Source organism: Corvus cornix, chromosome Z, assembly GCF_000738735.6.
Source record: "Corvus cornix cornix isolate S_Up_H32 chromosome Z, ASM73873v5, whole genome shotgun sequence".
Taxonomy (NCBI): Eukaryota; Metazoa; Chordata; class Aves; order Passeriformes; family Corvidae; genus Corvus; species Corvus cornix.
Window position 1 is genome coordinate 12,514,950 of NC_046357.1, and position 14,326 is coordinate 12,529,275.

General features: G+C 38.9%; 1 long non-coding RNA gene across 2 annotated transcripts in view; it reads left to right on the forward strand.

Annotated features, from left to right (window-relative positions):
* The window catches only part of LOC104686610, a 121,875-nt gene that overhangs the window by 78,625 nt on the left and 28,924 nt on the right, over window positions 1-14,326 (forward strand). For both annotated transcript variants that reach the window (XR_002044583.2, XR_002044582.2), the window contains 2 exons: window positions 1,233-1,354; window positions 11,074-11,213. This is a non-coding gene — a long non-coding RNA (uncharacterized LOC104686610). The remainder of the gene's footprint in view (window positions 1-1,232; window positions 1,355-11,073; window positions 11,214-14,326) is intronic.

A 14,326-nucleotide genomic window follows, 5' to 3' on the forward strand; every position in this document is an offset into this window, starting at 1 on the left:
GCTTCTCTCACCAGTGAGGGAGAGGAGTCATTCCCCTGCTGCACTGTGGGGTCCCTCCCACTGGAGACAGTTCTCCATGAATTTCTCCAGCATGGCTCCATCCCACAAGCAACAGCTCCCTGCAAATGCTGCAATGTGAGTCCATCCCATGGGCACCAGTCCCCCTCACACTGCTGCAGCAGTGGGTCACTGTTCCACAGGTGCAGTCCCTCAAGGACAGGCTGCTCCAGCCTGGGAGCTGGGCCCCTCTCCCTGGGTCTCCTGTGGGCTCTCAGGCACCCACCTGCTCTGGGGTGGGGCTCATCCCCGGGCTGCAGGGGCACAGCTGCCTCACCATGGGCATCTCCTCCCCCTCCTACCTCACTGGCCTTGGTGACTGCAGAGTTGTTCTTCTTACTTGGTCTCATTCCACTCTTCTCTACTCAGAATTACTACTACGCCACAACTTTTGAGTTGATTTCTTCTTACATACGTTATCACACAGACATTACCACCATTTCCAATCAGCCCAGCCTTGGCCAGCAGCACCTCCCTCTTTGGAGCCACCAGGGATTGGCTCTGCTGGGCATGGAAGAAGCTTCTGGCAGCTTCTCAGAGAAACCACCCCTGTAGCCCACCCCCGTGCTACCAAAAACCAGGCCATGCAAACCCAATACACATGAAAAGAGTTTTCCTGGAATATTTTAAGTACGGTTAAACCCATGTCTATTGGAAGGCTACATTATCTATGGAAAACTGGAAACTTTTATTAGACCCTCATTTTCAATTCTTAAGGCCAAGAGTGATGTCAGAGGACATGTGTAGAGTGAAAAAGTATATACTGGTTGCATGCATTATCCAGATTATCATGAACATTTTCCCTAAGGTTTCAAATTTTCAGGCCTGTCTTTTCAGACTGTCTAATGTTGTTTGTTACACATCCAGAATCCTGTCTCCTATTAGACTCTGAAAGGAAAGTACGGTATGTATGAGTTTGTGAAATACTGACTTGCTGTACAGCTGCTTGGATGAAAAGAAATATAAATATATATTTACGTTTAATCTGCATCTCTATAAGGGTGTCTAAATTAGCAAAAGTTCTATGTGTAAGCTAGTTTCCCAAAATGTAGATTTTACTCAATATTGCTAATGTTAGTTATAATAAATAATATCTGGTTCCCATGCAGAGATTCCCATCTGCAGATTTGAAAATATTTCACACAGTAACTCATTATCTTTTCTTTATTTTATAGATGGAGAAACCATAGCGAGAGGACAAGACAAGACCTTGGGTTGATTGTTTCTTAATATTTCTGTATGTTCTCTACCATGGATGGCTTCAGTTATTTTATGTCACGAGTATTGGTTTTGCTGTGTAAGTGGAAGAACAAGTTTCAAATTATCAAACAACATATCACAAATAGTATTTATACAATGAGAAGAATTATGGAAAAAAGGCATTCCTCTTCTAAAATTTTGACTTCAGTAAACAGAGTAAGAGGGTGTGTATGCTTATGGTGATGGGTTTTTTTAAGGTGACTTTTTTTTAAAAATGAACCATTCACAGCTATTTGGGAATGTTTTAACAATGCTATCTTTCTGTGCCTTATTATTTAACAAAATAGAAGTGGAGCTCCTTCACCTTTGCTCACAATTCTTTGAACAGCTCTTAGCTCTCCTTCAATGGGAAGTGACAGATACATGTGTGTCATTCTTTCTCATGAATTAGATACTTGAACTATTAGCAAGTAATCCAAACACATTGTCTAAGTCACCTCAAACATTTGAAGACTGAAGGTAAGGAACATCAAACAGGAAAATTGACAACACCATCAAAATATGCATATGTATATGTATATGTATATGTATATGTATATGTATATGTATATCTTCCAGGGTAATAATCCAACCTTTTTTTTCTCAAATCTGTTGAACAGGATGACAAGGGGTAAAATTCTTGATGTGCAATCCTCAAACATGATACATAAATATGACTTTTAAAATCAAGCGCTTACAATCTTTCAGTGTTTCAACTCACTATCTTTCAATCAGGTTGAAAAACTCTGTCCTTGTTCCAGACTTTTTTCCTCATTTTTAGTTACACACAATTGTCACAATATACATTAAGCATAAGGGAAAGAATCATAGGTCATTATTTATGACTCAATTCAACTCCAGATATGTGCACAAAGTAGAGCTCTGCCAAGCCTCTGTCACATGACAGTATCACATTTCTAAAGATAAATAATCAAGAACCTTGAAAACTTAAGGTCCAGTAAAGTTTCAAGACTCTATTTACATTTGCCAGAATTTATAAATAATGATGGTTTAGTTGTCTGTGCCTTGAAAGCAGAGATAGAAGAAAGAAGGATCAATAACTTTTTTCAAGCCTACCACAGATTTTCCAGTAACACAGTTTAAAGTGTCATCTTGCAGCTTCTCAGATCTTTCTAATCAGAGAAAATGCTGTAGGTGTTGATAGACTAACCACATCCTATGTCAGTCTTCAATCTAAACAGGTCCCTCAAATTATTCTGAAAGATTCAACAGTTGTATGTCATAGCCTGCGAAGTGTTTGCTGCTGCCACGTTAGCATTTCGGCTTGTAGTAGTTTCTCTGAGCTAATCTGACACATGATCTCAGTGATGCTACTTGAATGAAATATGACATCAAGCCCTTGCCCTCCTCTGAACAGTGAAAATATTTACAGCACTATTCTTAAAAGCAGGGTTATTAGGTTTGTGTCTTTGCCAAAGTTGAAAGGGAAAAGAATGAAAAGACCAGCCAGTCCAGTTACCATCTTTGCACTCTTCACCGAGTTGCTGCACATTGTGAAACAACTCTTCACAGGCCATGGGGCTGAGGGGCAGGTCTGCACTTCTGCAGGGGGAGCATTCATTCAAGAAAATTACAGAGATTTCAGTGTGTTCTGGGAGTTAAAAAGCAGAGTGCACTACTGCTTACATCTTTCACAGAGATTTTAAATCTATTGCTTATCATATATTAAAACCCATCCAATGTTTGCAGATTTCAACCAAGGCTTACTGTTTTTAAGAATTTCATTAAAATACACTGCTAAAATATTTTTAAATTAATTTCTTAATTTAAAAGCAGCACTTGCAACCAGGATTTTACTTTTATGATCTGAATTTGAGATAAAATTTGAGGGTTTTGTGGGTTTTTTGTTGTTTGTTTGTTTGAGGGTTTTGTTTGTTTTTGTTTTTTGAGCATTATACTTTATGTCTTCATTTTGGTTTTGTTCATTCATTTATTCCAAGCACTTTAAACTACTTCACTGCTGTTGGAAGCATCACAGGTTATTCCATGGCTGACAACATGAGGACTGTACTCCATGGGATGGAAACACAATTGTTTGATGTTCTGAGAGCAGAAGGACTTAAGCTTGCTTGGCAAGGTTAAATACAGAGTGGACCAAATAACTTCTCACACATAACCTAGAGTGTACTGTTTGGCTGCCATAGTTCTCACTATATTTTTCTGACCTTGCAGTCCCGTAACATTAGAAATTTTACTTTCATCATGGGTAACTGCACATCTGGTAAACATTGAAATAGAAGAATTCCATCAACTCTGCCTGGATAATATTTTGAAGTGGAAAAATGAAGCCAGACTCTGGAAGAGTAGGCATGCAGTCCTGTGGTCTTTAGAGTGGATCTTGTTTCTGAGTTATGTGACAATTCCTGTATTTTGTGTAGATCAAGATGATCCTCAATTTTTACTGAAAAAATTATGATCTTGTTATTGGACCACAGGGTGGAAATGACACATACAGTGTCTGCTACCAGCTTTGCAAAAGGGGCTTAGTGTGACCCAGGATAAGTTACCTAAATCCTTTAAGCCTGAGGGTCTCTTCATCTACTAATATGGTCTAAGAAGAGAGATCTTTTCTAGATCCATAAAGTGCTCTGAGATTCAGGAACAGAAGCTAGCTATTATTATTTCACAGTGCACTTCAGCAAGACAGATCCCAAAATATTTAACAAGCCATGTAGTTTAAATTTGTTTTCTCCAAGAGGAAATCGCTTCTCAGAAGATACAGACTAGGTTGCACCAGAGGAACATCCACATCTGCAGTCAGGCAAGGTGGACTCCGTATTCCCTGCCAGCCCTCAGCTTTGTTCCACAGCCATCATAACAAGATATACTTTAAAGTACAAACTGAAGCCATGTGGTGACTTTTGATAAATAAGACTGGTTTTCCAAAATGAAATTTGTCAGAATACCTAGTCCTGTTTTTGCAAGAAATGCTAAAAGGGGAGATTCTCAAATGCTGAGGGCAATGACAGAGATATACCTCTGATTAAATTCTGTCAACTTTTGAAAATGCTTTCTTATACCATCATCTCATTTACAGTACATACTATAAAGCCTTCAAAAAAAAAAAAAGCTTAAGCCATTAACATAACTAAAATACCAAAAGGCAATTTTCTGTGAGAAAGCCTTACTTCTCTGAGCATAAATCTAATTCTGATAAAATAAACAGTTTTAAAAAATAACTGTACTTCATGAAAGTGCGTGTTTAGAGTCCCAAGTACTGTTTGATTTTGTACAAGCAATTTAAAGTACAATTAGCAGTAAAATAGCCAGTTGTTAAGGCCACCAATAAATTAAAGCCAGAATACAATGGTGACTTGTGCTTAGTATGCAGATCATATAAACCCCAACTGCAGAGCCCAGCATTAGGATTCTGGACACCTGGTCTGCTCTGGTGGTGAATAAAGAGCAGGGCTGAATGTTGGGCTTCAGTTGTACACTTCTAGTGGTTAATCCTCTTTGTAATGGTCGATTTACATGTTAGAAGATCTAAAAGACAGGAAGCACAGTGTCTGGCTTTGAGTCTTGGTTCAAGAGATTTCTGTTCATCTTCCTATGGCGGGAATTGCAATTTATTACCCTCTATTTTGTAACTTGCTTTGAAAAATTTTTGTATTTTATACACTGATTTGGCAATCAACAACCATGAATATAGTTCAGATTGTTTGTATGCTGTGTTTTTTACAGCTGAAAATAGGGCTGTTCATGGTATATATATTAGAAACTGAATATTGTCTATGTAGTGTAACAGCACTACTGACTATGAATCAAATATGGAAAAAGGAGGGATCTCAAGCAACTTCATTCATAATACATAATATACTCATGCCTGAATGAAGTTACTTTGTTTTTCAAATTTTTGAAAATGTTACTAAGCCAGTTACAAACCTGCTTGAAGTGCAGCAGTCAGCAGTCAGTCACCATGGGTCACAGAACAGGCGAAAATTTATCAAGGTAGCCAAACACATGAACATGCCCTCCATGTGTCAGAGGGTCCACAGTCCTTAAATGAAGCCTGTGAGCAAAAGAAGTACAAATCTCAGTGCCCCCCACGATCACCAGACTGTCCCCTGTGATGTCTGTGCTGGCCTGACTGGACTTTAGAGCAGGGGGGTTGGAAATAGATAATCCTTAAGGCTCCTTTTCCATACAAACCATTCTATGAGCTATGAGTCTGTGTCTTTTCTTCTGGATCAAATTGTGGCCTGATGAAGGATAGGGAAGTCACTTGAGAAAGCACCATGCTGGCCAGCCCAGCTTCTGTCCCGGGCTGTGCCATGGCTTCTGCACGAGGTGCAAGTGGTGGCACTTGTTGACATTCAACTACAAGTGTGTGGCTGAACATGCTGTGGTATCTGAGCCCATTTAGTCACTTCAGTCTCAACATCAGTTTGGTCTCAGACAGACTCAGACTGGTGCTTCTGTTTTGATATTTTCATTTTCTCCCCAGATATTTTGTGCCCCTCTGGGTCTCTCCTTCTCACAGCAAGTTCTTTTGGAGAGCACTTTAATTACTCCCATCAGTTTGAGTCTGCATTTCTGTCAGGTATTTACTGTGACTCTTACCTTTTCCAGTACAGCCAAATACGCAGATGAGATTTTGTTTGTAGCTCATTAGTGAAAAAATATGGCATGTTATGCTAGATGCTGAATGGCTGCTAGTGAATGCATTTTTGATCTAAGGAGTCTTCAGACTGCACTCAAGCTGATAGGTATGTTAGCTGCTGCCCACTCAGTCAAAATGTGGAAACAAGTACATTTATTGTTCTTTGATTGATGGCTGAAACAGTGACACATCATCCAAACACAAAACCTGGAGAATGGTTTGGACTCATCTGTAAACAAGGCTATGCTGGTTTCCCCAATTAGGAAAGAAATGTTTGCCAGAAATTTTTGAAGCATAAAGGCTGCTAACATATGATACTGACTCCAGCTTCCCTTGCTGCTTCTCAGTGTTCCCAAGCTTTGCAATGTGAGCAGATGAAGGACGATGACTGAGTTGCCTTTTTAGTATCTAAAGACTCAGCTGTTTGTAGATCAGTGTCTGAGATTTTTGGTTCTTGCTGTGTCTTGCAGAATATCTACAAAAGAGAAGACGAGGACATAGGTGTGTGTATGTATTAAAAGTATCTAAAGAGTGGAGGAATGGTGGAAACATTCATGTACTGAGATACTAGCAAACAGAGAGGGTAAGAGGCGTCTTTTCTGTGTGCTGTCTGGAAAGACAACCTTGGGCTTGTGAGCAAGGAATTCCCCGAAGTATTCTGATCTTACCACAGTCAATAAAAAGAGAGTTCTTATCAATTATGTTAAAAAAAAAATAAAACCAACTTAAAAAACAAACAAGCCAGCAACATTCCATCGTGTTTCTTTTCTTTAATTGGAATGCAAAATAATCTGGACAGTGTTTATATTCTGGCCACAATGGATAATAGTAATTTTCTCTGTTAATGAAGAATTGGACTAGCTTATACATGCTTATTTTCTGATCAAATTCTTGACCAACAGCATTACAAGGATACAGGTTTTAGTTTTATCACCAAAAAAATCTAGTTCAGCAATATAGTGCTGTCTACTTTTCAGATCCAGTGCCTACTACTATTGATCTTTGCTAGCTTTCTTCATTCATAATTTTTTTCTTTTTTTGAGAGATACGCAGAACTCAGGTGATCAATATAATAAAAGGTTTTATGGTAATTTGGCATCTTTGGGAATTTTCTTGTTTTCTTTTGCTGTTTTGGACTGCATCTGCTACATTTATCACAGGCAAACAAAATTCATAAAACTGCAAAAGAAGTTACTGTTTACTATTTTCCCCAATATAGTTAATTTAAATAATTTCAAATAATCACAATCAATCATTTGACCAAACTAAAACAGAAGTGAACAAATGGATAGAGGTTGGAAAAATTAGAAAATGAAGTGTAAGTGAGAAATTAATCTCAGTGAAAACTTGTCCAACTCAATAAATAATTTCAGGTATTTTGATATAGAGATTTTTATGAGCATATTTCATATTTTTGTTATAGTTTTGAAATAATTTTCCTACATTTAACTGAAAAGAGACAAAACACATGAAAGCAAGGGGCAGCATCTTATTTTAGGCAACAAATTATCTAGCTCTTTATTAGGTGAACTGAAGGATCAGTTATTCACTCAGTTCCACAGAGTGACTTCATGCCATGCTGATGTACAGCTCTGCCAGAATGGTAGGAAAAAAAACATTCAGAAGTGAAAACAATTTGGCAGAGATTTCCAGAATTAGTTAACATTGGCCTTACTTTATTTTGCTTCTAATTGTCTTATCCAAAGCTTTAGAGATATATCAGTGGAATCCTCCTTTCATTTATGCCTATCCAAAAAATATTGTCATTGGTGTTAAGTTGCCATTAACTCAATCTCTAAGGATAAACAAACCTGTATTAACAAGAGGTTCAAGAGTGAGGTAACCTTCAGCTATTAAAAATTAGAGGAAGGTCTGATTTTAAGGAAGTCTAAATGTATGGTATACATTTAGCTCTAATGTATGTTGTAAATGTAAACTATAAAGTGCTTTAAGATAAATTTCTTTAGCAGAAAATGAGCCTTTTAAGTACATAAATTATAGCCCCTTACAATTTCTGAAGCAATTAATGAAGTATTTCTAGTCTACCATCTGACTGCATTGCTTACCTTGTGGAATAATATCATAAACTAACTTCTGTCCCTGGTCTACAGTTCTTATCCTTGCATTTCAAGTCTTTGATAATCTCATAATCTCAAAAACTTCCTGTTTGCCCACACACTTACATCATATTGTCCCATTTAAAGTGCTGATAAACTTGACTTCTGCTGTGAATTTGACTGTTGTTTAAAACATCATGACTGTCGTTGGGTTTTTTTTAGTGGATTTTGTTTCTTTGTTGTTTTTTGTTGCTGTTGCTTTTTTTCTTACTTGTCTGAATGTACTGCCTAAACTAATTCCTGTGAAATTATTTTCTCCTATCAGATAATTCCACAAGACCCACTTCCTTGAACTTGCAAGAAATAAGCTGTAACTTGTATAAACTAGGAGCAGAACACATGGATCTGTAGCTGTACATATACAACAATAATTAAAGTTAGGGCTGGTAGCAGTCTTTTATGAAAGCTCTGACTTTTTTTTAGGAATCTATCATTGGTTGCTTATAAATCTTTCAAGGTTTTACTCACACTTCAGACTGAATTTCTGTTTTAATTGGGCATTTGGAGGCATGTTTTTGTATGTAATTCTTCCATTCAGATAGAAGAAAACTTTCAAATTAAGAAAGATATCCATCAACCTCTTCTTTGAACAGCCCTGCCATCTCTTTACTATGGTATTTGCAGCTTGGCAGAGTGCTTATAGCTATTCCCATGGAGCTCCACCCACACACAGCCAAGTTACGCTTTGAATTACTTCACTTGGAATATGCTGCAAGACTTCAGAAGAGTTCAGCACCTTAATCTCGAGATGGATGGAGACGGCCTCTCGCGCTGGCCAGCCTCTACACGTCACTCTGAAAACACAGCTGTGCGTGCTGTGCAGTAGCCAAGGCACAAAACTTCTCTCAGCACAGTCACTCCCAGCTGCTTGTGGGCCAGCTCTGCTCCAGGCAAGCAGCTGCTGGGAGAAGCAGGGTCTATCCTGCACCCCAGCTGTGCAGGCAGTGCTGGGGCAGGAGATACCTGACTGGAATGCAGTGGAGAAAAGGACTGACCCAGGGAAAGCATGGGGACTGGAATGTTGGCTTGCAGGGGGCAGATGGGCAAGGAGAATAGAGCACTGAATTGGGGGTGGTGCATGGGATACACACACACACACAGAGTACAATATTATGGACAGGGAACTGACAAGAAATGGAGCTGATAAATGCTTAGCAAGACAGATAAAGAAAACATTTAGGCTGCAGTTCCTTATGAAAGCTAGGAAACCAAGATGTGCCGTGTCCCTTAATCCCCACTCCCTTCCTGCTTGCCTCCCTTCCCCTTCTTGCATTTGGTATATTATCCTACTTCTTGCTGTGACACTGGTAATTAACAGCTGCCTCAGTGCACCACACCCAGCAGAAACTACCCAGCCTTTTCCACTCAGTTTGTCTTAAGCAACATTAAGAGACTAAAGTGTCTGTTCAAGGGCTCCAGCAGGAGCCAATTCCAACATGAAGTACATTGGAGGAGGATATAGCCCACAGCACAGAAGAGAGTACAGTAAAGTGCCATCGCTGAGAAAGTCTACCTTTTTGAGGCACTCTGTTCAGTGTAATTCATGGAACAGAGTTCCAAGAGGGAATTGATAGATGCCTAAAATGGCAGGTAATGGTGGGGCCATGGGCTGAAGGTCAAGGAAGAGAAAAACTGACAAGATTCCCTATGGAAGCAAGATGGGTTTGAATGGAACAAAAGAACAGAGATAAGGTCTGAAAATGGATTTGACTTATACAAAGGAATGTTGCTGGTAACGGTAAAGTGAATGGTAAACCATGAGCGTGAATTTATTCCCTTTTAGTTTTTATCGCTGTATACTTAGGGACTACAAGTCTAAACATGGATAAAATCGGAAGGGGAGAACAAAAGATGGACCCATTTGTTCTGTGGTAGACTGCTTAGGTAAGGGGAATGGGACCGAAACTAGGATAACATAGATCTTAAGAACTGTAGACCCCCTCGAAGGGTGGAGGCAATATAGACTGATGTTTGGAAGACCTGTGAGTGTCAATGCATGACACATTCTTCACAGCACTTTAGAACCCTTTAGCGTAACGAAATACAGAGAAGAGAGGAGGAGATGTGAAAAAGGGTACATAAAAGTGCACTTATGACCCAGTTTTCTGCATTCCACTGCTCATGTGTGAGCTAGTATATCTGTGCCTGGCCAAGTGGTAATTTTTCCTGGTGCATCTCAGGGCCTTGCTGAGGACAGCAGCTGCTACTGATGGGTTACTCCTTTAGCACAGTTGCTGTGTTTGTAGCTTAAAATTCTTCTCTTAGTTTACAAAACCTAAAAGAACAAACTTTTAAAAATGTAACAATGAAAAAAAAAAGGAAAACCAGAGAGAATAAAAAGGACAAACCTCATAGCCTGGGGGCTTTTTTTGGTTGGTTGGTTCTTGTTTCTCATTTGCTTTTCAGGGAAAGCCTAGAAAATAATGCAAACTTCAGAGTAATTGCCTAGAATATATAAGTATGTACTCAACAACTCTAATGTATCTGAAAGGTGGTATGTCCCCTTCATTCCATATCAGTGTCATAAAAGTTAAATTAACAAGAATGAACAACTCAGATATTGTATTAATAAATGTTAGAGAAAAACAAGGAAAGCAAAAATTCTTGTTGTCAGACAGGATTTTAACAGTATATAGTCAATTTCTAGAGCTACTTCTAAGGGAGAAACACTGCCATTATAACTTGAATGAGCATAAAAATTTCTTTGATATATAAACAATGCAATATCATGCCTGTATATGACAAATGTTTCTTGCAAGTAAAATTGTTACCACTGATAGCATTAAGAAGAAGGAAAAAATGCCAAGTTGTCATGTCAGTGATGGTCTTGGGGACTCATTGGCTTAGCATGATTCCCACCCACAAAACACTGTTTTGCAGTTTAGGCATTAGCTGAGACCCTGGTGATCTGGGATCATGTCTTGGCTAAGTTACAGATGTTGTATGAAACTATAGTTAACTCATATAGACTCAGTGGCCTTAGTTCTTATCTAATTTCTCATTTTATTTTTTTTCTCTTTTACATAATAATTTCAGGCCACGAACTCAAGACAAGAGCCATAATGCCTGTATGCGCTGCCATAGCATTGGGAGGCACCTGGTGTTAATTGCGGTCACAGAGAAAGATTTGAATGGTCTTGAGACTGGAGTAACAGCATGATAGTATGAAGTGCAAGGTAATGTATTTCTAGATAATTGAAAACCTTCTTAGGAGCTTAACCGTTGGGAAAGCTCTCTGCAACAGATGAAAAAGAATTTAATGTGCTACTCTAACATATGTACTGAGTCCAGATTTACAGGCATGGTTCCAAATAGGACTGCACAAAATGCAGACAGGCCCTTTTTGGTTAATGTCAGCTTATTTGGGTATATGCACTTCAAAATATATTGGGTTTTCTTTGCACACTTACATGTTATTTCTCATGTGTTACTACTGGCTGTGATGCCAAAATGTTATTGGGACATTTGTCTGTCTTTCCACTCATTCCTCTTTAAGTTTATCCTGCATTTGTGGATATAGGACTATGCTTACATGGGTTCTGTGTGTTTTTATAGAAGGTATATAACAATGTATATGTGTGAGATGCTGAATTACTTCTATAGCAGATTCGATTTTACTTTCCACAAGCAGATCCTATTTTGCTATCATGCTTATGTTTTATCAGTGTCCCTGGCTTTTGCTTGCTTGACACCTTTCATGTTTTAATTTCTTGCAAAATACAGTATCCCAGTTGGTTCTCTTCCTCTGTAGGTTAGTAAATGAGGGGCACTTTGCTCCCCTCTTTACAGACTGGATGGGGAATTTAAGCAGCAAAATATTAGTTTTATAGCACAAGGATTGCTTTCTATTCTCTCTTTGGACACATATAACACAGTGCCATTGTTCATTAAAAACACTGATAAAGATGTGCTTCAGAAAGTAATGGAACACTTACATTGCAGAAGAAAATGCAGAAATAACGAGATACTAATCAGTCATTGACTCTTTTTTAACAAATGGACACAGTTTTGCAATCAATGCACAAATCAAATAGGCAGGACTCCTACTGTCTAGATAAAGGGGTTATTTTGATTATATTAGTGTTTCATATCAATATTAAACAGAAAGAAAGTCACTGGTACGTCAGTTACCAATTTAGCCAAACCTCCCTCAGTAAGTAACTTCAAACTGTGCTGTTTAGTCTTCATGCTTTATATCCCTTTTTTTCATTTTCTAATGTTGTTAAAGATATGTACTTTCACTTCTATAGCAGCCAAAGAAATGTGATACTGCACACATGACACATCTTTTAAAGTACACAGAGCCATGGGAACTGAGCTGTGGAGTCTTTGGGGGCAGCAAATGTTTGCAATAGAAGCAATTCAAATACATCATTTAAACAAATGGTAGAAGTCCCACACAAGTGATGCAAGACAAAGACTGAGGGTCTGTGCTGCTGTAGGATCCTTCAGATATTTCCTTTTATTGCTTGTGGCCTGGGAATTTTAGGCATTCTAGTCAGAGAGATGGAACGCTATGATCCCTTTGCAATGGAAATATCTTTCTAAACCCACCAGTAATCTGGGTGTTGTGACTATATTTTTTTTACAATACTTACCTTTCTATAACTTCCCATAGTCTTCTGTTTGGTTATGCTCTTTAATTTACTTTCATTAAGCATCTCTGATTTGGACATTGTGTAATATGTTATTGCAGATAACTTTGAATGTCTACAGATGCATCTCAACTCTATGCCAATGACTATGTAGACAAAGAGATCAAATATTTTAGAAGTTTCAGCAGAAAAAGTCAGTCTGTAAGCCATGGGTTTGGGAACTATTCAGACCTTCTTACTTAGGATCAACTTAAAATTCTTCCTCTTTAATTATAGCTGTTTTCCTATTTTATGCTGAGTTTGTAGACACCTAGAAGATAAAGGGGGTAATGTGTAGGTATCCAGGCATATCTACTAATAGCTGGATAGCTGTGGAGCCAGCTAAGGTTGTTGGTAATTCCAGTCAAAGATTGTTGGTAAGAACATGCTGTGAGAAAGAACAGGATGTGACTGCAGAAGGAGACATACACAGCAAGGGCAGCACTTTGGGACAAATGTCCTTGTTCTGGCTCCTGGAGATAAGCACAACACAGCACAGCACAGCAGGAATGAGGCCATAATGTGGACTGTACGGGGGATCAGGACCACCCAAGACCCCCAAAGCCCCTGACCCATTTCCAGAAAGGTCGGAAAGAGTGAACTGCTCATGAGAACTGATTTGCATAGAAAGAGAGAAATTTATCTCCAGGGTGGGGAAAACTTATCTGTAAAAAGGCACCACCACCAATCTGGGTGCACGTGGGCCCCAGGACACTGGAGCACCCAGCTGGGTCAGCTCTGGAGCCAGGACTGTGATCTCTTTTTCTCTCTTTCTTCCTTTTTCTCTCTCTCACTGACTGCTTCATCTCTCTCTTTCTCTCTTTACTTTTGCCATCCTGTGCCACACCAAAAATGTCTGTCAAACTCTTTCCGGCAGCAGTGGTCATAAATGAAAGCCAGGAGAATGGAAAGAGCAGACAAATGTTACCTGTATTTTCACTCAGTTCTTTTCACTTCAGACTTGCTGTGTCTCTTTGGGTGTTATGGGTGCAGTTGAAGAGGAATAGTTGTGTAAAAGAATTCTACTGATAAACGAAGTGTTTCTTTTCCTCAAATATGTGCCCAGTGTCTAAAGTAAGACTTGTGGTCTAAAGGGATAGCATGTGTGTTCATTCACCAAATCAGGGAGATAATTCTAAATAATAGAATATGAACTTCAATTGTACTTACTCAATCAGTAAATGCACACTGGAGCTACCTCTACAAACAACTAAAGTTACCTTACCAGAGTGAATAGCTGCTCTCGCTGAATCAATTGATTTCACAGGAACTGTGATTCATCCTCAAAAAAGCTATTTCCTTCCTTTATAGATAAATTGCTTAAACTGCCTCCTTTCATTCCCAGCCTTATCATCTGGTGTTTTGCAAGACCTTTTGAACTATGTGGCATAGAAATGTAACACTGCAGCATCCCAGTTACCTGTAAATAAATCTTGCATCTATTATTTAATCCTTCTAACCTCCTGAAGGTGGGGGAGTGTCCATCCTCAGGGGACTGCCTGCATTGATGCTGAGAAGGGGAACAGGAGCCCTTCAGGGTCATTCTGAGGACAGAAATATGACCAGCACACTGGAACTAGTGCTGCTACTGTGATCCTCCTGAATTAAACTTCAAATGAGCCCTGCTATTCTCTTCAATTACTGTTGACTAGTAA